The 27479-nt window shown below is 40.8% G+C and overlaps 1 long non-coding RNA gene across 1 annotated transcript; it reads left to right on the top strand.

Annotated features, from left to right (window-relative positions):
* The first annotated feature begins 1184 nt into the window (after positions 1-1184).
* On the top strand, positions 1185-27479 carry 4930480G23Rik (RIKEN cDNA 4930480G23 gene). The gene is made up of 5 exons (NR_040768.1): positions 1185-1376; positions 1703-1760; positions 21540-21743; positions 23308-23736; positions 27104-27479. It is a non-coding gene; the product is annotated as an RIKEN cDNA 4930480G23 gene (long non-coding RNA).

Genomic DNA, 27479 nt, shown 5'->3' with positions numbered 1-27479 from the left:
CCCACCCTCGCTCAGGTTCATGTCCACATTTGACTCTCCTAAATGTGTCTGCCTCTGGCTGGGCTCTCCCTTTTTATTTACAATACATTTTCTCTTCCACCGTACCTAGGAACAGTCATATCGTTTTCATTTTATTTCTTTCTTATTTTGTTTTTTTTTTTAAATTTTTTTTCATTCAGGAACCAGAATAACTGAGGACTGGAAAGTGTAAACCTTAGCTGATACTTCTAGAGAGATGGAAAGCTGTTGGAATAAAACTGACAAATCAACATGAAAACCAAAGTGTGGACACTTTGCCCCTTCTTAGAATTGGGAACAAAACACCCATGGAAGGAGTTACAGAGACAGTTTGGAGCTGTGACGAAAGGATGGACCATCTAGAGACTGCCATATACGGGGATCCATCCCATAATCAGCGTCCAAATGCTGACACCATTGCATACACTAGCAAGATTTTGCTGAAAGGACCCAGATAGAGCTGTCTCTTGTGAGACTATGCCGGGGCCTACCAAACACAGAAGTGGATGCTCACAGTTAGCTATTGGATGGATCACAGGGCCCCCAATGGAGGAGATAGAGAAAGTACACAAGGAGCTAAATGGATCTGCAACCCTATAGGTGGAACAACATTATGAACTAACCAGTACCCCTGAGCTCTTGACTCTAGCTGCATATGTATCAAAAGATGGCCTAGTCGGCCATCACTGGAAAGAGAGGCCCATTGGACTTGCAAACTTTATATGCCCCAGTACAGGGAACGCCAGGTCCAAAAGGTGGGAGTGGGTGGGTAGCGGAGTGGGGGGAAGGGTATGGGGGACTTTTGGGATAGCATTGGAAATGTAAATGAGGAAAATACCTAATAAAAAATAAAAAAGAGAAATGTAAACAAATAAAATAACCAATAAAGAGTTTAGAAAGAAAGAAAGAAAGAAAGAAAGAAAGAAAGAAAGAAAGAAAGAAAGAAAGAAAGAAAGGAAGGAAGGAAGGAAGGAAGGAAGGAAGGAAGGAAGGAAGGAAGGAAGGAAGGAAGAAAGAAAACCGTGTGAGAGAAGCCTGGGAGACAGAGCACTGAGCCATCGGAGCCTGAGAGCCTGGGAAGGCCTAACCAAGGAGCCCTATTCCAGACCTTTGTGACTACATAAGGAGGACTCACTCCCCAGGCAAAGGAGAAAAGGGCGGGGCAGGAAGAAAGGTACCAGACAGAAGAATAAATTGAGTCTTACTTGTGAAGTTCTGAGATTAAAAGACACAGGAAACTGGTCTTCTGTGGCAGTGTCGGATATTTGAAACGATATTAACCAGGGCACTGGTGTCTTCGTCAACATGATACAAACTAAGGTGACCTGGGCAGTTGAGGAATTGCCTCCATCAGGAATGTGAGTAATGTCTATGGGACACTTTCCTGCTTGATGACTTCTGTGGGAGGGCCCAGTTCATGCTGGGTGGTGCCACCCTGGGCTGAGCGCAGGCCAACAAGCTGCTTGCCTCGGTGGTCTCTGATTCAGTTCCTGCCTCCAGCTTCCACCTTGAGTTTCTGCCCTGACATCTCCCAGTAAGGGACTCTTACCTGGCAGTGTAAAATGAAACTTTTGCAAACCAATTTTCTTTGGCCATTATTTTATCACAGCAACAGAAAAGCAAATTAGAACAAGATAGTCTTGGTCACATGGCTTGTTTTCTTCTCTCTCAAAAAATATTTCAGGTGGCTGGAAAGATGGCTCAGAGATTAAGAGCTCTGGCTGCTGTTACAGAGGACCCAGGTACAATTCCCAGCACCCATTGTTAGCATTTTGTCTAAGCTCCGCCCCACAGTTACCTGGCAACAGCCAGCTATGCCTGATTCACTCTAAAAGGGGCTGCTTGCCCCCTCCACTCTCCTCTTCCTCTAGCTCTTGCTCTTGCCTTCCCTTATGTCCCCTTACCCCCTCTCTTCCATGCCCTCCCCTCCGCCTCCACCTGCTCATGGCTGGCCTCTATTCCTCATATCTACTCTCTCTCTCTGCCTTTCTCTGCCTCTACTACCCTCTTAACTCACCTCCCCATGCCCTGAATAGACTCTTCTATACTGTGCCATTGTGTGACTGGTTCCTCAGGGGGAAGGCATGCCTTAGCATGAGCCCTCAAAGGCAACTCCTTCCCCCATACCTGACTACACCTCCACAAAACATATCCCTTCTCTCTTTATCTTTTTATAAACACATCACCCATACCATGGCTTCTGGCTGCTTGTAACTCCTGTTCCAGGGGATCTAATGCTCTCCTCTTGTGACTCTCCCTGCCCTCTTGGGGTGCCAGTTGATATTGGTCCATGGGGGCAAAGTAGCAGAGAGGACAGATTGGGGAGAGGGATGTTTCCTAAGCCCTGTCAGTACGTACAGTGAAGGAAACATACTGGGACATACTGGGTGATTCAAGGCTTATATAATTAGTGGGGAGGGAGGTGGAAACATTCAGGATGGGCACAGGCATCGCCTGAAGCCTTAGGGTACTGGAATACCTCATTAACATGGGAAAGCATTTCAAGAAGCTCGGGACTAGCTGAACAGGTTCTTACCAAGAGAAAGGAAGTTGAACCTGTAATTAACTGAGGCTATGTGACACTCTTCAGGAAGAGGTGTGGGGATTTTTGAACTCCCCAAACAAGGTCTGAGAAGGAGATCCTTCAAATTGCGCTGAGTCCCAGAAGGCTCTCCAGTTAGTGGTAGACTTTATCCTTAATTAGTGGGGTTTGCCCACACTTCCGACCTCCACTGGGACCAGAAACACACATGTTGAACAGACACACACCTGCAGGTAAAACATTCATATGATAAAAATGAATAATGAAAAAATATTTTAAACTTAAAAAAATATTTCAAAACTACCTTCTAGATGGTTCCCAGTAATAGCATCAGCTTCTTGGAACTTGGATAGAACGATCAGTAAACAATTAAGCAGGTTGACTCTTATGGCCATTTTTGAAAGTTCAGTATACGTGTTCTGTATCTGTAAAACTCGTAAGTGTGGAGAGCTTTTTGGGGTGCCACTTGGCAGGAATCTAACATTAGGCCATGACAAAGAAGTCCAGGCAGGAATCTGACATTAAGGCATGACAAAGAAGTAAGTTCAGGCAGGGACCTGACAAGGAAGTAATAATCTGGTTTTAGGGTAGAGCAAAGAAGTAGACTCAGATATCTTGGACATCCTTAGATACAGCATCACCGGAGTGATCATGGGGCTTTGTGTTTATTGTCTTGCTTGTTCCTTGACTATTGTCTTTCTAGTTCCTTATTGTCCTGCTCGCCCTTAATACCTGCATGTAATTAAAATGGTATAAAAGCAGATTGGGAAAATTAAATTTGCCTACAGTCTCAGAATTGACTGGGGCCACGCAACAATGTTGTCTAGTTGTCGTTTTTGTTTGAATCCTCACTCCTGCACTGAAGAATCTGTTGACTGGCTGAGCAGGCTTGGTCACATAAGCACGAAATTATGTCTATTAATTTCACCAAATTCATATTAACAAATACAACTTGCAGCTCATGGCAAGGGACTATGGAGATCAACAGGTAGCCTGAGGAGTGCTGTTAACAGAATAAGAGGATTTGGAGAAATGGCCGAGTAGGTATCCAAGGAAGGACTCATCTAGTAAAAATTAATTACTTTTGGGGAAAAACTATGCAGGTGTGCTGTATTTTTCAATAGTGTGTCTAAATCTTTATAAATAAAAATCTTTAGCTTTCTTATGTATTCTTCAGGGTTTTGTTTTTGTTTTTGTTGTTGTGGTGATGGTGGTGATGATGGTTGTTGCTATTGTTCTGGTGGTGGTGATGGTGTAATTGTTGTTGCTATTGTTCTGGCCGTGGTGGTGGTGGTGGTGGTGGTGATAATGGTTGTTGCTATTGTTCTGGCTTTTTGAGATACAGATCTCATTTTGTAGTCCAGGCTGGCCTGAAACTTGACATCCCTGTGCCTCAGCATCCCTTCCAACTTCTGGCATTATAGGTAAGAGCAATCAGGCTCAGCTCAAAACACAGGATTTCTTGGCATATGTTTTTCAATAACATTCTTCAATTTTTCTTTGAAATTTTTTTTTCCATTTTTTATTAGGTATTTAGCTCATTTACATTTCCAATGCTATACCAAAAGTCCCCCATACCCACCCACCCCCACTCCCCTACCCACCCACTCCCCCTTTTTGGCCCTGGTGTTCCCCTGTACTGGGGCATATAAAGTTTGCAAGTCCAATGGGTCTCTCTTTGCAGTGATGGCCTACTAGGCCATCTTTTGATACATATGCAACTAGAGACAAGAGCTCCGGGGTACTGGTTAGTTCATATTGCTGTTCCACCTATAGGGTTGCAGTTCCCTTTATTTCCTTGGGTGCTTTCTCTAGTTCCTCCATTGGGGGCCCTGTGGTCCATTCAATAGCTGACTGTGAGCATCCACTTCTGTGTTTGCTAGGCCCTGGCATAGTCTCACAAGAGACAGCTATATCTGGGTCCTTTCAGCAAAATCTTGCTAGTGTATGCAATGGTGTCAGTGTTTGGAAGCTGATCATGGGATGGATCTCTGGATATGGCAATCACTAGATGGTCCATCCTTTCATCACACTTCCAAATTTTGTCTCTGTAACTCCTTCCATGGGTGTTTTGTTTCCTATTCTAAGAAGGGGCAAAGTGTCCATACTTTGGTCTTCGTTCTCTTGAGTTTTATGTGTTTAGCAAATTGTATCTTATATCTTGGGTATCTTAAGTTTCTGGGCTAATATCCACTTATCAGTGAGTACATATTGTGAGAGTTCCTTTGTGATTGGGTTACCTCACTCAGGATGATGCCCTCCAGGTCCATCCATTTGGCTAGGAATTTCATAAATTCATTCTTTTTAATAGCTGAGTAGTACTCCATTGTGTAAATGTACCACATTTTCTGTATCCATTCCTCTGTTGAGGGGCATCTGGGTTCTTTCCAGCTTCTGGCTATTATAAATAAGGCTGCTATGAACATAGTCGAGCATGTGTCCTTCTTACCGGTTGGGGCATCTTCTGGGTATATGCCCAGAAGAGGTATTGCTGGATCTTCCGGTAGTACTATGTCCAATTTTCTGAGGAACCGCCAGACTGATTTCCAGAGTGGTTGTACAAGCCTGCAATCCCACCAACAATGGAGGAGTGTTCCTCTTTCTCCACATCCTCGCCAGCATCTGCTGTCACCTGAATTTTTCATCTTAGCCATTCTGACTGGTGTGAGGTGGAATCTCAGGGTTGTTTTGATTTGCATTTCCCTGATGATTAAGGATGTTGAACATTTTTTCAGGTGCTTCTCTGCCATTCGGTATTATTTTTAAATGTGCTATACTCATAGGACATAAACTACTGAAAAGTTTTCAACATTACTGGAATGCAGTCAGCCCTCTGCCACAGAGATTCCAAGGAGGATTCAGGAACCAGAGGTATACAACTTGACTTCTGTAGGGGAACTGTAGAGGAACAGAACCAATCAAATGCTCCTATCATTGTGAGGGTACTATCAGATTGGCTCAAATTATAAAAATAGGCATAGGCTCACAGTGGTTGTCTATAATTTGGAGACTGGGAGAAACTAGTACCTGCTTAGTGCTGTAAGACTCCAGGGAACCTTAGCTTACCAGAGACCCCCTGAGTGAACCACCTGGAGCCAAGATGGATGCAAAAAGCAAGAGGAATTTATTGTTCTGGTGCACTGGGGTCGTCCCAGACCCAAAGAAGAGGCAAGTTTTTATATGGTTTCCAGGAGCAGAATAGAGCATCAGAAACTAGGTGGAACAGTGCAGCCTTTAAACTGATTGGTCTTTAGGGAACGAGGTGACATTGACTTCTCTTGTCTGAAGGTGAGCAACAGTCATCTTGGGGAATGTGATCCCACCTGCAGGTCGGTTCCTGCCCTGTGGTCTGAGAAATGTTAATTTGCCTCTCCCTTCTGAAGAGGCAAGTATTTCATGGCCTTCCCAAAGTTCCTGAGCTGACCTTTTTAGTGCAAGCAGCAGAGAACTGTCAAACAACAATACTGTCCCTGGCCCAAATCTGAAAGTCTCGAAGGCCCCCTGGAGAGTGGCTGGTGTGAGTTCCCTTTCCAAAGACCAAGAACTTACAGTGACAGTAAAGGTAATAGCAGCACTCACACCTGGTGAAGATGTGCTGTGCTTCTTTCTATACACGTGTAAACTTGCCCCTCTGCCAGTTTTGTTGCCATTCAGACCTATAGACCTATAGACCTATAGACCTATAGACCACCAAAGGCTAGTCTTGTCTTCTCAGTTCCTGAATGCACATGCCAGTTATCTCTGGAGATACCTTCACAGATTTACCAATTTTCTAGTAAATCTCTCAATCCAAGTTTAACAACCAAGAGTATTAAAAACTATATGATGAAGCTTGGCAGTGGTGGCACATGCCTTTACTCCCAGCACTTTGGAGGCAGAGGCAGAGGCAGGCAGATTTCTGAGTTCGAGGCCAGCCTGGTCTACAGAGTGAGTTTCAGGACACCCAAGGTTATACAGAGAAACCCTGTCTCAAAAAAAAAAAAAAAACTATATGAAATTAAAAGGGTGAAAGGAAAATTAATATTTATACAACTAATACTGTATTATTTAAATTATTTTCTAGTTAGGGGCTGGCAAGGTGGCTCAGTGAATAAAAACACTTCCTTCCCAGAAGACTCAAGTTCAATTCACTTTTATTTTATTTGATTACCAGTGGCTATCTGTAAGCCCACAGCTAGGAGCAGAGACAAGTAGATCATGAGATCTTGCTGGCCAGCCTGTCTAGGCAAAACAGGAATTTCACAAGTTCAGTGTCTCAAGAAAAATACAGTGCACAATTATAAAGAAAGATCCAACATCAACCTTTGGCCTCCACATGCATTCAAGGAAGCTCACACAAACACACACACACACACACACACACACAGAGACAGAGACAAACCTGCAGTTTTTATGTAAAGATTGTAACTATTATAGACGTAACAATAATGAATATACCTACTGAAGCAATGTTATTTTGGAAATCATGTTGGATCTCTCTATTCTGTTTCAAGAAGAGAATTCCACATGTACCATATTTTCTGGAATGTACTGCAAAAATTATTTTGTGCATCACTGAAATATACTTTTCAATCCTTAACAAACTGCAATGCTCTCTAAATATCATGAAGTACACAGTCTACAGTACAATGTCCCTATCATCTAATCTTTTAAGATATCCAGATTAAGACTCACAATGTCTACATGTTGAATTTGGTTGTATCTAAACATCTAGAAGAAATACAAGAAAAAAAAAGAGATTCTATATCTATATCTATATCTATATCTATATCAATATCTATCTTATTAGTGTATTGGAGTTTTGGAATAGGTGCATCAATCTTCTTAGGCTTTTTCACATTCTGAATTCTTCTAATTTCTTCTTACTCATGTTGTTAAAGTGTTTCTCTCCTCTTGCATTTCCAGTTAATAGTATTTTAGATCCAAAAGTTTTATTTGGTCTCACTTTTATAGGAACTGTGTGCAAAACACTAGGGCATGTACATATGTAAAAGAAACATTACTAAAACTTAAATCACACATGGACACTCACACATTAATAGTAGGAGATGTAAATACCACACTCTCACCAATGGAAAGGTCATCCAGACAAAAACTTAATAAAGAGATACTGGAACCAACAGATATTATCACTCAAAGGGACCTAACATATAACTATAGAAGATTTACTCAAAAACAAGGGAATATACCTTCTTCTCAGCACCTCCCAGAACCTTCTCCAAAATTGACCATACATCCAGTTACAAAGCAAGTCTCAACGGATACAAGAAATTTGAAATAACCTCATGTATCCTATCAGACCACTACAGATTAAAGCTGGATTTCAACAACAACAGAAAAATCACAAACTCAAGGAAACTAAACAAGTGTGTACTGATTGACTACTGGTTAAATGCAAAAATAAGAAAGAAATTAAAGACTTTTTTAAATTCAATAAAAATGAATGCATAACATAACCAAACCTGTGGGACACACTGAAAACAGCGCTAAGAGGAAAGTTCACAGCACTAACTGCCTTCATAAAGAAATTAGTGAGATCTCATACTTAGTAACTTAACATCATACCTGAAAGCTCTAGAACAAAAAGAAGCAAACACACCCAAGAGGAGTAGTTGACAAGCAAGTATTAAAATGAGGGTCAAAATCAATTAAATAGAAACAAAGAGAACAATACAAAAAAAAACCAATGAAACAATGATTTGGTTGTTTGAGAAAATCAAAGAGATAAATAGACAAAGCCCTATCCAAATTTACTAAAAGACACAGAGAAAATACATTAACAAATAATAGATAAAACCAGAAGCAAAGCAGGACATTACAACAGACATGTAAGAGACCCAATGAGTCATTAGGTTATACTTTACAAACATGTACTTCAGGACAATTTAAAATAAGTAAATAATTTTCTTTATAGATACCATTTACCAAAGTTAAATCAAGATCACATAAACTATTTAAACAGCCATCTAACCACTAAGGAAATAGAAGCAGTCATTAAAAGTCTGCCAAACAAAAAAACCCAGGGCCAAATGGCTTTAGTGGAGAATTCTACTAGACTTTTAAAGAAAACATAACATCAGTATTCCTCAAATTATTCTACAAAATAGAAACAGAAGGAATATTGCCAAATTCACATTATGAGGCCATAGTCACCTTGACACCCAAATCACACAAAGATTCAACAGAGAGAATTACAGACCAATTTCTTTTATGAACACAGAAGCAATTATACTCAACAAAATACTTGCAAACTGTATCCAAGAGCACATCAAAAAGATCATCCATCATGAACAATTAGGCTTAATCCCAGACATTCAGAGATGGTCCAATATATGAAAATCTACCAAATAAACAAACTGAAAGAAAAAAAATCACATGATCATATCACTATATGCTGAGAAAGGCTTTGACAAAGTCTAAATACCCTTCATAATAAAAGTTTTGAAGAGATTAGGGATACAAAGAACATACTTAGACATAATAAAGGCAATTTACAAAAAGCTTATAGTCAACATCAAATTAAATGGAGAGAAACTCAAATAAATTCCACTAAAAACAGAAACAAGACAAGGCTACCCACTCTCTCCCTATATATTCTATATAATACTTTAAGTTCTAGCTAGATCAATAAGACAACTAAAGGACAGCAAGAAAATACAAGTTGTAAAGGAAGAAATCAAAGCGTTATTTGGAGATGAGATAATAGTGTACACGATCTATCCCAAAAATTCTACCAGGGAACTCCTACAGTTGATATCAGTATCTGGATACAAGTTAACTCAAAAAGATAAAATTCAGTAGTCCTCCTATATACAAATGGAAAATGGGCCGAGAAAGATATCAGAGAAATGGCACTTTTTACAGTAGCCACAAATAATATGAAATATCTTGTTTTAAACAAGAGAATGAAAGACTTGCTTGGTAATAACTTCAAGCCATTGAAGAAATAAGTTGAAGAAAATATTAGAAGATGGAAAGATTTTCCACACTTATGGATCAGGAGGATTAACATTGTAAAAATGGCCATCCTACCTAAAGTAATCTAGAGATTAACTGCAATACCCATCAAAATTCCAAAACAATTCTTTACAGACCTTGAAAAAGCAATACTCAACTTCATATGAAAATTAAAAAAAACAAAAAACAAAAAAACCCAGGATAGCTAAAACAATCCTGAACAACAAAAGAACTCTGGAGAAATCACCACCCCTGATTTCAAGCTGTACTACAGAGCTATAATAATAAAAACTGAATTGTTTTAGCATAAAAACAGACAGGTTATCAATAAAATCACACCGAAGACCCAGATGGAAATCCACATATGTATGGATACCCAATTATTGATAAAGAAGCCAGAAATAGACAATGGGGAAAAAGCCTCTTCAGCTGGTAACTGGTAGCTGGTTGTGTCTGACTGGAACAATAAAAGTATATCTGTATTCATCATCCTGCACAAAACTCAAGTCCAAGTAGATAAAAGCCATCAACATAAAACCAAATACAATGAACCTGATAGAAAAGAAAGTGGGGCAATAGCCTTGAACACGTAGGCAAGAGACAACCTCCTGAACAGAACACCAATAGTGCAGGCACTCAGATCAACAATTAATAAATGGGACCTTATAAATCTGAAAAGCTTCTGTAAGGCAAAGGACACTGTCAATTGGACAAAACAGCAGCCTACTAATGGGAAAAGATTTTCACCAACTCTCCATCTTACAAAGGACTAAGATCTAAACTACATAAAGAACTCGAGAAACTAGACATAACTAAACCAAAGAATCCAATTTAAAATGGGGTGCATAAGTAAACAGAGAAATCACGACAAAGGAATCTCAAATAGGTGGGAAACAGTTAAAGAAATGCTCAACATCCGTAGCCATCAGTGTAATCTCACCAAAATGACTTTGAGATTACATCTCACACCTGTCAGGATAGCTAAAATCAAACACAGAAGTGACAGCACACGGCTGGGAGGATTTAAAGCAAGGGGAACACACTTACATTGCTGGGATGAGTGCAAACTTGTTCAACCACTGTGGAAATCAGTATGGCAGTTCTTCAGGAAATGGGAATCGATTTACCTCAAGACCTAGTTCTATCACTCCAGGGCATATACCCAAAGGTCATTCCACCCTTCCACAAGGACACTTGCTCAACTATTTTCACAACAGCTTTATTCATAATAACCAGAAACTGGAAACAACCTAGATGTCCTCCCTCAACCAAAGAATGAATAAAGAAAACATGGTACATTTACACAATGGAGTACTACTCAGTTATTAAAAACAATGAGAACATGAAAATTTGCAAGCAAATGGATGGAACTAGAAAAATCAACCTGTGTGAGGTAGCCCAGACCCAGAATGATAGACATGGTATACACTCACTTTGAAGTGGACATTAGCTTTTAAGTAAAGGACAACCATGCTATAATCCAGAGACCCAGGGAGGCTAAGCATCAAGGAGGGCTCAAGGGGGAAGGGGGATGCATGGATCTCCTTGGACAGGGAAAGAGAATAGATTTATCTGGTGGAATGGAGTCTGGTGAGGATGAGAACAATAGGGATCAGGTGGAAAGGAGGAATAAAGGGAAGAAAAAGAATGAAGATTAGAAATCTAAGAATACCGTATAAGGCAGTCAGTATTTAAATCCAATTAAAATGTGCTTTTCTCTTTATTGAGCCAATACAATGCACATATTCATTCATGTTTGATCAGTTTATATAGATTACATCTCCATTTGGGGGAAATTTAATTTTAACTTCAGCTATACAAAACAAACAAACAAACAAAAACACATGAATGAAAAGTCAGGGATAGTGATGCATACCTTTAGCCCTAGTTCTCAAGACCCTAGTACCCAAGAGGCAGAGTCGGGAGGATCTCTGTGAGTTCAAGGCCAGTCTGGTCTATACAGACAGTTCCAGCCCAGCCAGGGACTCATAGTGAGACTTTGTCTAAAGAGAAATGAATAAAGATTATGTTCAGAGAGGAGTTGGTTTATTTTGCTTTGCTTTTGTTTTGTTGTTTGTTTTAACATTTTTGATTTTAGTGTCATTTTATAATTTTTATTGAAAATACTGGGTTTTTTTTTTACATATTACATTAAGGATTATCCTCCCTCTGCTCCTGTGCAGTCCTCCCCAGTCCCCTTCCACCTGGACCTACCATTTTCTATTACTTATGAGAGAATAAATATGCTTCTAAGGGATATTAATAAAATATGATAAGATAAAACAAAAATTATCAGGTCAGCTTAGGACAAAACTAACAGAAGGAAAGAAGTCCAAGAAAAGGTACAAGAAACAGAAACTCACTCATTGACACACTCAGGGATCCCATAAAAACACTAAACCTGAAGCCATAATATAGTCACAAAGGACTTATAGTATAAAAGAGAGAAGCAAGTGTAAGTAAAATACAATACAATACAATACAATACAATACAATACAATACACAAGATAATTATTATTTTTAAAGGAACTACACAGATGTGATGTGATAGGAACCTCCGAAGATACTCTTGAGTTCATTGACTGCTAGCCATCTATCATTGGGCACGTGCCTTCCCTTAAGAGTAGTTTGTTTCTCCAGTGAGACTCCCTTTGGGAAAACTAAATGTGCATTTTCAAGTGTTTATCATTTGAGGATGGTGTTTGCATTAGGGATAGGGGCATGTGTCCTTTTCTTTCAGCTCTAGGACTCTATCTGGTGTAGACATGCGAAGGCTCTGGGCACTGTGTGTTCGCATGCCCATTGATGCTGTTGGTTTAGTTTTCTTGGTATCCTACATCCCTTCTGGCTCTTGCACTCTTTCTGCCTCCTCTTCTACAAGAGTACCTGATCTCTGAAGGGTGGGAATTGATGGAGACATCCTACTTAGGGCTGAGTGTTCCAACATCTCTCACTCTCTGCCTTACGTTTGGCTGTGAGTCTCTGTATTTGCTCCCTCTACTTCAGGAGGAAGCTTCAGAGAAGAATTTCTATTCTCAATTAATGTATTTTTAGTTATATGTATGTGTGTGGATTTGTGCACATGCATGAGATGCCCACAGAGGCCAGAGGACGGCATCAGACGCCCTGAGGCTAGAGTTACAGGTGGTTGTATGAACAGATGCTTCCAGTTGGTCCTGAAATCCAACTCTGGTCCTCTTCAAAAACAGTACTCCAACTCTTAACCACTGAGCTGTCTTTCCAGCCCACTCACAGAGCTGGGTTTTTTTCTTTTTTTTTTTTATTAGATATTTTCTTCATTTACATTTCAAATGCTATTCCAAAAGTCCCCTATACCCTCCCCCACTCCCCGCCCTGCTCCCCAACGCACCCACTCTGGCTTACTGGCCCTGGAATTTCTCTGTACTGGGGCATATGATCTTCTAAAGACCAAGAGCCTCTCGTCTCATTGATGGCCGACTAGGCCATCCTCTGCTACATATGCAGCTAGAGACACGAGCTCCAGGGGTACTGGTTAGTTCATATTGTTGTTCCACCTATAGGGTTGCAGACCCCTTTAGTTCCTTGGATGCTTTCTCTAGCTCCTTCATTAGGGGCCCTGTGTTCCAGCCCACTCACAGAGCTGTTATTTTCATAGCTGCTACCTTCACATTGTTCTTTCCTGTGCTGTTTTTAGGACTGGCTGATATTTTGATTTTGCTTTTTTTGTTTTGTTTTGTTAGAATAAAAGCAAATACAGTCAGGACTTGAAAAACATAGACTTAAACTATATGGTTTTGTAGACTAGCAACAATTCATTAAGTAAAAAAAAAAAATCAAAATAAATCACATAGCCTAGATTCATGGACAAAATAAGAAAAGGAAAAGATAATGGGTATCAGCAGCAGCTGCAAGCAAGATGGAGGCATTCCTTGTACACTGTCAAGGCCACCCTGATTTTGGACAATGATGGAGACACACTCTTTGCCAAGTACTATGACGACACCTACCCCAGAGTCAAAGAGCAAGGGCCTTTGGAATGAACATTTGCAACAAGACACATTGGATGGATAGTGAAATTACCCTTTTGGAAGGGATGCCAGTGATCTATAAAAGTAGCATCAATCTCTATTTCTGTGCGATTGTCTGCTTCTATGAAAGTGAACTGATGCTTATGGCTGTTCTCAACTGCCTCTTCAACTCCCTGAGCCCGATGCTGAGGAAAGTTAGCTTTGCTGGAGATCACGGAGAGGCTCTTCTTAGCTGTAGCTGAACTGTAGATGGCGGGGGTACGATGATCCTGGAGAGTGACCATGTTTCTAACCATCTCTATGGCTCCAATATGGATGCTTTTAACATCTTACATTTATTTCGCAGTTTTGAAGAGACTGCATCAATTAGGGCCCCAATTGACAATCTTCAAGAAACTGCATCAATTAGGGTCCTAGCAGGAAGTGGACAACACATCCATAGGGACCAGTTGGCTGAAATTTACAGAAGGGGACTATTTAGCAAATGTAGACAGACAACCAAGGGAAGATGAGACACAACACAGTCAACTAGAATGGGAATTACTACTGCTCCTCAATCGAACCAGAAAGGAACAATTGTGCAACCCAATGAAACCCAAAGCAGTAGGAGAGCGTGTCTCCACCTGCAGAGCATACTTCCCATGTCATCCTGAGCCTATGCTATATGAGCTATCAGTTATTCTCGTAAAGCAGGTTAGGTCTTCATCCTTCCTTTGTACCTGTGCTTGTCAATATAGAAGAGGGGTAAGATTGCTGCATGATCCTGAGCAGAGTCCTAAAATGACTTTTGGCTCTCTGCTTGCATTTCTGAAGTCATTACGAGAATGTGCCCATGTAGCTCATTGCAGGGTGATATCGGCGGCAAAGCCAAGTTCCCTGCCTGATGCTATTCCAGTTAAGTCAGGTGATTCTTAGTCATGTGAATGAGCCATACCAAATTGGCAGAGCCAATTAGACAAACCTAGCCAAGCGAGCAGTAAACCTATTGAAGCTGCCTTTTTGCAACATCATGTTGGTAATAGGTAATGGATTCATTTCATCTAAGTTACTATTGATAGCCACCTTCATCTGTTATCTATCTTGAGGTCTCTTTATTCTCTTCCATTGACACAAATTTTTTTACCTGATGAGAGGCTCCAAACTTTTGTTTCTACAGCCTCCAGGCCTGGGATGGTCCTGATGCTCATGTGCAGAGCTTCCATTGATTGCTACCTCAAATCACAGGACTCCCAAATACACTTTCTAAGTCACAAACATAGCCTCTCACCCTCATTGTGAAACAGACAGTCTTTGGTAATTTCAAACAACCACTCCCCTTTTTAATGTTGGATTCAGTAACTTGAACTGGCTGTTGGATGTTTTGGTTTATTTACTGGAATGATAACTATGTCACTGTCTTCCTTAGTGAATGTTTTTCTCTAGGGAATTAAAATCTCCAGACTTTCTAAGACAAAGCTTTTGAGTTTAGTATGTGAAAACATTTCTTCGGTAGACTGACAGATGTCCGAGTAAGAGAGATGTGGTCACTGCAGCCTCCTGGGAAATGGAGGGTACTGAGGCAGCATGTACTGACTATGTTTAAGTTATTTCTAGCTCTCTTGGACAACTGGCTAATAAGCAGTATGTTCTTTCAGGTAGACCTCTATCTGCGCCTTAGGTTTATCTTTCTCAGTCTCTACTGGTACCTTACTTCCTTTCCTGCCACACTGACAAAATAGCCAACTGCCGGGAGTGTGCATGGCCTGGAATGGGATTGAAGTGGGACACAGTATAGGATGCAGTCTTAAAGACCAATGGTCTCTGGCCTTCTAGCTCTCTAACTATGCTTAACTTGCTGTTAACTTGTAAAGGATTCTAAAAACATCCTTGCTAGTTTATGGTTAAAAACTCTGGCTTCTTTTCTCTTTAACTCTGTGCTTTATTAAACATTATAATATTTAATTATTTAACTCGTATGCTTAAATAAGCACTAGGGAAACTTAATCTCTTTCTTACTGTTTGTGCTTCATCAAGCACTAAAAACTTAACTCTTTATTGACTCTTTGATATTTGTGTTTTAATAAGTGATAATATCTGGCCAATGACACATGCTGTTTAGCAGCAGGGAACTAAGTAAAAGGATTCCTTGCCAGTGCACCTTTCTCTGGTGAGTCCTCCAGAAGTCTCTCTGGTTTACCTGGTTAACTCTTTGAGAACTGGAGAGGAGGGAAAGAAAAAGAATTAAGATGCTTTGTATAGGCAAATATGCACAGACACATATACATTCATTCAATCATTCATATACCCACACTCTGGCCGGGCCCGACCATCTGTAAAATCAACTCCACAAGTATTCATGCATGTTTACATACATACACATAAACCCTACATGTAAACATATAGGCAAACAGACATGCACATTTGGATGGATCGGTGGGTGGATGGATGAATGGTTGGGGCAAAGCTCCCCAAGCCAAAACAGTCAACCAACAACCAACCAACTTTATTTCTTTATTCTGGTCTTTTTTTTACCTTCTTAGAAAAATAAAGTTCTTTACAAAATTAATTCAGAGATAAAATGTTACATAAAATGGGAGTTATATAAGGATGTTAATATTAAGTTCAAAGCAGTGTTTCATCATAATATACTCATTAAAAGTTCAAAGCAACAGTTTTTTACGTGGCCTTGCCTTATCATAGTGCACACTTGTGACTTTATCCTTGGACCTAAATGTTTTTCCTTGAACACAAAATCGTCCCAAGTCTATTATCTTTCTAGTGTGATTATGAAAATTTATTGTATTTCTTACTATGCAGGCTTTACTTACTATTCTGGGGAATGGGCACATTCTATTTTTTATTCTAACTTTATTACATATTTCTAGCAACTAAGACAATTTCTAAAAACTTTCTTCCTAAAATTATTTGAATCAAATTAGGAATTCTATAGAATTATTGTCTATTTGTCTATGTAGCATCACTTATAAGGCGATGTACATCTTCATAGGTCTGCAGAGATCCACTCAAAAGGGTGGGCTAATACCTAGTTGTAGTTATATATTGAATAATAACAGAAAAGCACATTAATAACAGGAATCATTCCTAAAATGGATTCTCCTGAGCCTTGTCCACCAGAGCTGTCATAGATTTTAATCCAAGGTGAACCTTCTCAGGAAGATCACTTGCTGTCGTAGATGTTAAGCTGAGGCAGACCATCTCAGGAAGATCACTTGCTAGTTTTTAGCTTTTCCTATGATGGTTCCTGACAGCCAACAAAAGAGCCTTGAGGAGGAAAGTTTATTTTCACTCTCAGTTCAAGTATATGATCCATCATGGTGAAGAAGTCAGACAGTAGGAGCTTGGGGTGACCACCAAAAAGCAGAGAGTGATGACCTCTGGAGTTCAAATTGCCTCTTGTTTTCCCTTGATCCAGCAGTCACAGAGGGATTTCCAACCTCAATGAATGTAACTGAGAAAATCTCTCACAGACAGGCTTGGGAACCTAACCTAATTTAATAAGCCCTCAAAGGCAAACCCAGAGATTCTAGAACCTGTCAAGCTTACTCATCACACCTAGTTTCTAAGTCAGCAGCACTTGTGACTGTGGGGATGGAAATAGAGCTGCAAACAGACTCTGTTGGTGAGACCCATTGTTATACTTCCTGTGCCACAGGACAAATTTTGTAGTCAGAGGAAATGTGTATGGGAAATAATACTGGTGACAAAGTATCTGTGGGCTCCTTGTGTTTTATCTAAAGCTACTCCAATAAGAAAAGTAGACACATATTGCCTTCCATCTCTGCCCATTCCAGAGCTACAGCTTTCTGTTTTCACCCACTGTCCTGATTGTCAAACCTCCAGGACTGTTACTCCCAGTTCCCTTATTTGACTCAGCCCTGGCCATTTCCTGAAAGTCTGAGTAAATGTCTTTCAGGCCTGATGTCCTTCAGCATGGAACAGACAGATCTGCAGCTGAGATCTGCCTCCTGAACCTCTGCCCAGTGGGAGATTTTCCTTCACTCTGTCAGGACTAACCTGAAGCAGGACTCTCAGGCAACCATTGCCCCTACCCAACTGGTGTCGATGTAGAATGTGCTTTCTCTGAAACTCAGTCATGGGATTCCTTTCTCCATTTAACTAGCTAAAGGGCATCGCCATGATTATCCAGATATGAGCTATGAGAGGGATAGCAAAACAGTAGGAGCAAGTGCTTTGGGGATTTAGGCTCCATATAAAATGGTTTGTGTTTTCCAACACACTAGAGCAGTGGTTCTCATCCTTCCTAATACTATGACCCTTAAATAGTTTCTCATGTTGTGGTGACCCCCTACCAAAACACTGTTTTGGTTGCTACTGTAATTCCTAGCTTTAATTTTGCTACTTTTGTGAATCATAATGTAAATATCTGTGTTTTCTGATGGTCTCAGGCAACCCCTATGAAAGGGTTGTTCAATTGAGAAGCTACTTGTTTGAGTCTAGCATTCAGCTACAACAGCAAACATAGGTTTGTGGGTCTAATAGGCTGACAACGGTCCATAGAATACTGAAGTTTCTTCCTGTTCTGTGTGGCCAGGAATTCAGACTCTAACAAGGCCCAATGACAATGGAGGATCTAGTGTGTGCTGTGTGTGTGTGTGTGTGTGTGTGTGTGTGTGTGTGTGTGTGTGTGTATGTGTGCGCGTGTGTCTTGGTTTTGTTATTGTTATGCAGTTTTATGGGGTTTGTTTGCTGTGGCCTCAAACTTAAGACAATCTTCCTGCTTCTGTCCCCATACTTAAATTATAAGCATACTCCACTATGTCCAGCTTTTTTGTTTTTTAAATTTTATTTGTTTTGAAATGGGTCTTACTGTGCTACCTAGGCTTGTCTCAAATTCATGAACTCAATTTATCATCTTGCCTCAGTTTCCCACATAACTTATGTTACAGGTATCCATCCGGCATGCCTCACTTTTTTTTTTTGTATTCTTTTTTAAAAATTTGTTATTTTATTTATTTACATTTCAAATGTTATACCCCTTCCTGGTTTCCCCTCTGCAAACCCCCACCCCATCCCCCCTGCTTCTATGATGGTGTTCTCCCACCCACTCACCCACCCCACATACTTCTGCCTCACTTCCCTAGCACTCTCCTACACTGGGGCACGGAGCCTCCATAGGTCCAAAGGCCTCCCCTCCCATCAATACCAGATAAGGCAATCCTCTACTACATATGCAGCTGGAGCCATGGGCCCCTCCATGTGTACTCCCTGGTTAGTGGTTTAGTCCCTGGGAGCTCTGGGGATACTGGTTGGTTGATATTGTTTTTCTTTCTATGGGGTTGCAAACCCCTTCAGCTCCTTCAGTCCTTCCCCGAACTTCTCCATTGAGGCCCACATGCTCAGTCTGTTGGTTGGCTGTGAGTATCTGTATCTGTATTTGTCTTGCTCTGGCAAAGCCTCTTAGGAGACAACTATACCAGGCTCCTGTCAGCAAGTGCTTCTTCGCATCAGCAATAGTGTCTGGGTTTGGTGTCTGCAGATGGGATGAATCCCAAGGTGGGGCAGTATCTGGATAGCCTTTCCTTCAGTCTCTACTCCACTCTTTGTCACTGCATTTCCTTTAGACAGGAGAAATTCTGGAATAATATTTTTGCGATGGGTGGGTGGCCCCAACCCTCAGCCTAGAGCTGTACCTAACCTCTGGATGTGGTCTCTCCAGTTTCTATATCCCCTTTGTTGGGTATTTCAGCTAATGTCATCCCTGTTGGGTTCTGAGAGCCTCTTGCTATCCTGGCATCTAAAGCAACATTTATAAATGAAATGTTATAAATTGGACAGGGCTTATCTAACTTTAAATTTTAAAAAATCTCAATGGTTCTTTGAAAGTTTATGTCATTCAAACACCATGAAGTGAGTGAGAAAGGCCAAATAGCAAGACACCTGGTGTTAGAACCTAAATCTACAGCTAAGCCTATTCTTTTTTTTTTTTTTTTATGTATTTTCCTCAATTACATTTCCAATGCTATCCCAAAAGTCCCCGTCCCCCATCCCCCCAGCTCCCCTACCCACCCATTCCCATTTTTTGGCCCTGGCGTTCCCTTGTACTGGGGCATATAAAGTTTGCCTGACCAATGGGCCTCTCTTTCCAGTGATGGCCGACTACGCCATCTTTTGATACATATGCAGCTAGAGTCAAGAGCTCTGGGGTACTGGTTAGTTCATAATGTTGTTTCACCGATAAGGTTGCAGATCTCTTTAGCTCCTTGGATACTTTCTCTAGCTCCTCCATTGGGGGCCCTGTGATCCATCCAATAGTTGACTGTGAGCATCCACTTCTGTGTTTGTTAGGCCCCGGCCTAGTATCACAAGAGACAGCTATATCACGGTCCTTGCAACAAAAGCTTGCTAGTGTATGCAATGGGGTCATCATTTGGAGGCTAATTATGGGATGGATCCTTGGATATGGTGGTCTCTAGATGGTCCATCCTTTTGTCTCAGCTCCAAACTTTGTCTCTGTAACTCCTTCCATGGGTGATTGTTTCCAATTCTAAGAAGGAGCAAAGTGTCCACACTTTGGTCTTCATTCTTCTTCAGTTTCATGTGTTTTGCATATTGTACCTTATATCTCACTATACTAAGTTTCTGGGCTAATATCCACTTATCAGTGAGTACATTTCATTTGAGTTCTTTTGTGATTGGGTTACCTCACTCAGGATGATGCCCTCCAGGTCCATCCATTTACCTAGGAATTTCGTGTTCATTCTTTTTTAATAGCTGAGTAGTACTCCATTGTGTAAATGTACCACATTTTTTGTATCCATTCCTCTGTTGAGGGGCATCTGGGTTCTTTCCAGCTTCTGGCTATTATAAATAAGGCTGCTATGAACATAGTGGAGCATGTGTCCTTCTTACCGGTTGGGACACCTTCTGGATATATGCCCAGGAGAGGTATTGCTGGATCCTCAGGTAGTACTATGTCCAATTTTCTGAAGAACCACCAGACTGATTTCCAGAGTGGTTGTACAAGCTTGCAATCCCACCAACAATGGAGGAGTGTTCCTCTTTCTCCACATCCTTGCCAGCATCTGCTGTCACCTGAGTGTTTGATCTTAGCCATTCTGACTGGAGTGAAGTGGAATCTCAGGGTTGTTTTGATTTGCATTTCTCTGATGATTAAGGATGTTGAACATTTTTTCAGGTGTTTCTCAGCCTTTTGGTATTCCTCGGGCTAAGCCTATTCTTATTCAAGGCCCCTTTCAACACTGCAGCTTAAAAGCCCTGTGACAAATGGGTTTCAAGAAATGTATAGGATCAAAAAGAGATTTGGGACTTTGAATTTGCAAAAATTTTGCTGTATTCGTCTGCTTTATGTTAATACAAGAAAAATACTGCAAACAGCTAACATATCAAACCCTTGAGAGACTTGAGGCCCCAGGGAGTGGGGAGGCCTGGTAGGGTGGGGGTGGGGGTTGATAAATCCTCTTGGAGATGGGCGCTGGTAGGGGAGGTATGGGAAGAGGAGCAGTGGAGGGTGGGGGGTGCCAGACCAGGAGGTAGATGAAGTCTGGATTGTAAAAAAGGATTAAAGAATAAAAATAAAAATAAAAATAAAAATAAATGATTATTTATCTCCCAGTTTTGGAGGACTAAAGTGTAATTATGGGCGATCCCCTAACCACTGCCACTTCCTGGGCCCCAGCAGAGGGTAGCAGATGGTACCAGCAATAGGAGAAATATACACATAAACCAGGAATTGTGACTCAGACAGGAGCAGGAAGAAGAACTGGTTAGGGCAGACTTGATCATTGCCTAGTAGTAGTCTCCTGAGAACTCAGTGGATTGCCAAAGAGCTGCCTCTCATCCCTGGTGACCTGAAGACCTCTCTTGAAACTTCCCGACCTTCCACAGTGCCAGCCCTTTCACCACAGAGTCCCTGGCAGGGAAAGAGCATTCAAAAAACACCCCAAACATCTGAGATATTTTATGGATGAAATCCAAATGTTAACATGAAATTCATGTGGGTTTTTTTTTCCCCTGTGCCTGTGGAAGCCAGAGGCACCAGATCCCCTGGAACTGTGGTTGCTGGCAGTTATGAGCTGCTTCATGTGGCTACTGGGAACTAAATGTGGACCCTCTGCAAGTGCAGCATGTGCTCTTAGCATCCCTGGAACTCATGATTTTCATACAACTGGCACAGCAAATCGGGAATATCTCATCAGGTGCCAGAATGGAATTATCACTATGTCAAGCATTTGAGGTAACTGTTACTGTAACTGTGAGTGTGAGTGTGTGTGAGTATGTGTGTGTGTGTGTGTGTGTGTGTGTGTGTGTGTGTGTGTGTGTGTATGTTTGGTATGTGCATGTGGATTTACTTACTTATAAGTACACATTTGGAGCCCAGAGCTAAACAAACCTTCCATAATTGATCTCCCTCTCCCTCCCTCTCCATCTCCTCTTTGTCTCTGTGTCTCTCTGTCTGTCTCTATGTATGTCTCTCTGTCTGTGTCTGTTTCTCTCCCCCCCACCCCCACCCCTTTCTGGGGCAAGGTGTTTCACCAACCTTCAGCTCATGATTTGCTGGTGATGAGATCATTTGGATCTACCTATCTCTCTACCTCCTACCACAGTGGTTACAGGTATATGTCTGACATTTTATGTGAGTGTAGTATCTGAATTCAGGCTCTCGTGTTCGCATAGTAAACATTCTACCCACCAAGCCATCTTGCCAAGGCCTAGAGTTGACCTTTATTGATTCTCTCAATGTGTTCACCTGCTTGCTGGATCCTATCTATGTTTGGTGAACAGAGGTACTGTCTAAATAATTTAAGTTCAGAGTCATTCACTTGGCTCTCTACCATAGGGTCACATGTTGGATATGCTCCACTGCTGAATACCAAAATAATTCCCATAGGATATACTCTACTGCTGAATACCATAATAATTCCCATAATAGTTATGGTCATGTCCATAATTATCTACTTGTTATCTCTTCAAGTCTGTATTAGTTTGTGTAAAGTAAGTTAAGAAATAGTTCTGGAGAGAGAGTCTGAAGTCCAAGGGTTGTGGGACCTTACTCCTCTTTTGGAGGTTCTGGGTCCAAAAGAGCCATTTTACATGCTTCTTCATGGCTTCTGCTTCTTGACATATCACACCAGTTTTGTGAACATTGTGATATGGTGTTCTCTATGTATGTTTCTAAATGTCTGCTCTTATAAGTACACCAGCCATGTTGAATTAAGGTCTCTCTAACAAAGTGTGACTTCAGCTTAATTCAATCACATCTACAAAGGCATCATTTCCAAAGAAATTCACATTCTCTGATGCAAGGAAGGAAAATTACCTTAGGAGGACACTGTTTGACTTAGTACAAAGTTTCCAGGTACTAATGATTCTAGATTCCATACCTTTTTTGGAGCAATATAGCATTGTTTTGTTAAACCACCTTAATTATTCAATGTGATTACCATCTGCTTCTGTCCATAATAGAGGGCTATGATGATTATCAAGGTCACAGGCTTCCAAGGGAGTGAAGCAATTAAACAGTCTATAACCCCATCTATAACCCCAAGAACCATGACAATTATCAGCATGACTAGATGTGTATAAAGGTGCAATAAGTGGCACCATGGCATGTCTGTGGCAACCAACAGCTGCCTGATTGGACTCAAAGCCCACCCAAAAGGAGGACATAACCGTGCCTAGTATGGGGAATGTAGCCAGCTTCCCAGGGCTAGTGAGGTCACAGACTAGAAACATAATCTATTATTGCCGCTTTGATAAATCAGTCGAGTTCCTAACTCCATTCTATATTTTATTCTTAGCACTTATGTGTACCTACCACCTAATCAAAGAAGACCCTCTTTAAAGCAAATGAAAACCATCATAGAAAACTACAACTGAACATAATGCAAAAATCAACAGATCATGAGGAAGCAAGCCCCAGTGAATATATCTACACCACAGTTCCTTAATCTGTGGCTCACGGAACATTGCAGAAGAGTGGACTGGAGTGGAAAAGATTGTAAGAGCCAGAGTATCACAAGTCTTGTACAAAACAGTCTCTTCTAGAAACGGCTTCAGAAACAAGACTGGAGCAATAACAATGGTAATGGATGAGTTCACATAGAAGAAGGGAAATTTCACAGGGTTCCATACCTAAACAAGGAACTACAGGCAACTATTGACAGCTGAGAGAAAAATTTAGCCTCTACCATGGATTAGGCCTCTTACTGATTGTCTAATGCAGAGAGGTGAGCCTCAAAACCATATAAACAGCAACAATTAAAATGGAGCCAACAAATTGTATTTATATACTTGTGCTCGTGTATATGTATTATGTAACCATACTGAAGAAGAAGAGGCTATCAACTTGAGATGGTTGTTATGCAACATAAGGAGTTGGAGAGAGGATGGGGAGTGGGGGGGGGAATGGTATGTAATTCTATCTCAATTTAAAGCATTAAAATAATATAAGAAGTATTTGGACATTAAAAAAAGGAGAGGCCCATTGGTCTTGCAAACTTTATATGCCCCAGTACAGGGGAACGCCAGGGCCAAGAAGTGGGAGTGGGTGGGTAGGGGGTGGGGGAGGGTATGGGGGACTTTTGGGATAGCATTGGAAATGTAAATGAAGAAAATACCTAATTAAAAAAAAGGATTATCAAGGTCTCAGAGCTGAAGTAATAGCTCAGTAAAATGTTTGCTCTACAGGTGTGAGGATGTAAGTGTAAAACTGGGCACAGAAGTACTGACCTGTAGCCTCAGACCTGAATAGACAGAGAGGAGAGAGTTACTGGAGCTTGCTGGCCAGCTAATGGACCAGAATCAGTGAGATCCAGGTTTAGAAAGAGACTGTGTCTCAGAAATTATGATGAAGAGTGATTGAAGAAAGTCCTTGATGTCAACCTCTGATATCCAAGTGCATGCGCCCTATACACACACATACACACATATGCACACACATACACAGAAAGAGAGACAGACACACACACACACAGAAAGAGAGAGAGAGAGAGAGAGAGAGAGAGAGAGAGAGAGAGAGAGAGAGAGAGAGAGGTACATGCTGGTAAGTTCTGGGGTGCCTCATAGGATGGTTAAAGCTGGCTCCTGGCACTGAGTACCTACATGTGTGAGCCTCTGCCACTTAACAGCATTTCAGTGATCTGAGCACTACCTCTGTGTGGTGAACATTTGACCCTGATTACATCAAACTCTGGAGCCAAAATAGCATGCTAGAATGCCTCTACTTACCCATTCTTGGCTCATCTGACACAGAACCCAAACTCAAATGACCTCATATACATCATAAAAACAGGCAACACTAACTTTCCTGTGGTGAAGTGTGAGGAGCGGGTGTGGCAGCAGTCCCAAGAAGGCGCCAAGGACTGCAGCTAAGTCTTATGACTTGCACCTGACTTCCTCATACACCTGAAAATAAGCCACGACCATCGTGAGAGCTGCACAGGTGCACCATGATGCTGGCGGTTTAAACAAGTCCATATTTGGTGGAGACATGCCCCTGCCGCCCTGATTGGCTGAAGCTGCGTGCCTGGTGAGGTGACATGGCCTGCTGTGAGTGGATGGGGACTGAGAGTATATAAGAGTGAGAGGCCCGGGGTTCAGAGGAGATAGATGAGGAAAAAGATGAAGAGAGAGAGATGAAGACAGAAGTTTGCTGAATAAACTATTGTTAGAAGGACTGGTGGTCGTGTCGTTCTTGCTGGTCAAGAGCGGACGCGACAGTAAAGCCCAAAAGGCTTTAGAATCTAAAGACCAGGTCCAGAGCCAGTAATAGCTTCTCATAGATGAGAGACTGAGAAAGTACTGTGGATACTTGCTGTCTGCTCTGCACGGGATTCCTCCTGTTCTCTCATAATGCTTTAGTCAAATAAATGAGATAATACATCTAGATTTATTTGAAGGCAAATCCAAATTTACTGTATGACTATAGTTGTCTGTTTGTTCAAAAGCTTTTCCTTGTTAGATAGATGCATATTATGTACTTTAACACACCAGAATGCTCACACTCAAATTGACTATTAGATTAAAATTTCTATTTCATGCTTACTGCTTTGTATGAATGTCTGTATACAAATTTGCTCACTATTCATTTGGGAAATCTATTTTTATTTATGTCTTTGCTTATAGTAACACCCAAGTCTATCCCAAGTCCTTGAACTTCATTGCTTCTGAGGTACACACTGTCCACATTTTACATCTTTCCAATCCAGATATCAATGGATACAACTACTATTAGAAAAACCACAGTTACTACATCATGAATGCTGCTCGAGCTCCTAAGAAGGCCAGAAATAATGGCACAGCCCTATAATACCAGTATGCAGAAGCCAAAGCAGGCTCAGAATTTCAAGGTCAGCCTCAGTTAAAAAGTGAGGACAAAAAGGAGAGTGGCCAGGAGTGGTAGTGTACATCTGTAACACCAACATGAAGAAGCAGAGGCAGGTAGACCTCAAAGAGTTCTAGGTCAACTTGGTCTACATAGCAAGTTTCAGGTCTGCCAAGGCTACTTAGTGAGACCCTGTAAACAACATAAAACATAGAAATGAAAAAGAGAAAGGAAAGAATAAAGGCAGGAAAGTAGGCAACAAGATTGGTGGAGGAAATATAATATGAGAGGTATAGAAGCAAAGGCATAGATAAAGTCATTGAATAATTTTTCATATACTTATTTTTGGTGGTAAAATATAAAGAACATAATATTTATCACTGTAATTGCTCATAAGTAGATAATTGAAATAAAATGCATCCATCCACAATGTACTCACTGTCACCTATATTAAAATATTTGACCACCTTTAGCAAAATTTGTACCCATGAAGCGGCTACTGGTAGCTTCTCTTCTAGTTTCTATCTCTGTGAGTTTGCCTGAGTACCTTATGCAAGTAGAATAATGCAGTATTTGTCCCTCTCTGTGAGACCTACTATCCTTAATACAACTTTTGAGATCTATAAATGTAGCATATACAAAATTATGTTATTTATATGGCCATTAGAATTTCAGTTGTCAATTTGATATACCTGGGAAGAGGGAGCCTCAGTTGAGAAATTGTTTCCATTAAATTGGCCTATGGGCATGTTTGTGGGCACTTTCTTTCTTGATTTCTATGCACAAGAGCCCTGCTTACTCTGGCCAGTACTGTCCCAAGGCCTGAGATGTATAAGAAAAATAGCTGAACACAAGCTGAGAGACAAGTTAATAAGCAGCATTCCTTTATTGTTCCATAGCTTTAGGCTCCTGCCTTGAGTACTTGCTTATCTTGATTTCTCTCAATGATGGGCTAAGACAAACCCTCTCCTCTCCCAGTTACTTTTTGGCAATGTTTTATGACAGCAACAGAGACACTAAACAGGGAAGTTGCTATGCTTTATTACATTATGTGCATGTACCATATTTTATAGTCTACAATTTATTTATCTGTTCATCTCTCTGTGGACAACTGGGTCATTTCTTCCCTTTAGCTAAGGTTATTATGTGTACAAATTATATTGGTGTACAAATACCTATTTAATAAAGACCATTAACTTTTTTGTCATTTACCTAAGTGTGGATTTTATGAGGTCTTAATACTTCTCTTCTCTGTTTAACCTTTTGAGTAGATGATAAACTCTTCTTCCATGAAGTCTTCATATCAGTACAATCATTTAACCCAAGTAAACTGGAAGGTTGAATATATAACCCAAAAGGTCATGGGGAAGAAGGATAGGAGCTGATGATGTCCATCAGTTTATCAAGAAACCAAATATCAAAATAAGGTAAGTTTACTTGTTGCAATGACAACTTGGAAGTCAGGATTGATGAAGCGCAATTCCTTTGTGGACTGCTTTAACAAATGATTCATCTTGATGCTCCACAGAACAACAGTGACTTGGAAATTATCCATAAGGATAGCAGAATTAAAGGGTGACCCAAAAGTAGGGGCATCTGGGTATGAAGACATTAGAAAGGCATTAAGTAAAAGTGACTCTAACTTGC

The sequence above is a fragment of the Mus musculus genome, chromosome 4, assembly GCF_000001635.26.
Source record: "Mus musculus strain C57BL/6J chromosome 4, GRCm38.p6 C57BL/6J".
NCBI classification, from domain to species: domain Eukaryota; kingdom Metazoa; phylum Chordata; class Mammalia; order Rodentia; family Muridae; genus Mus; species Mus musculus.
The sequence above is the reverse complement of the archived record's forward strand: the minus strand, read 5'-3'. Positions and strand labels throughout refer to the sequence as shown.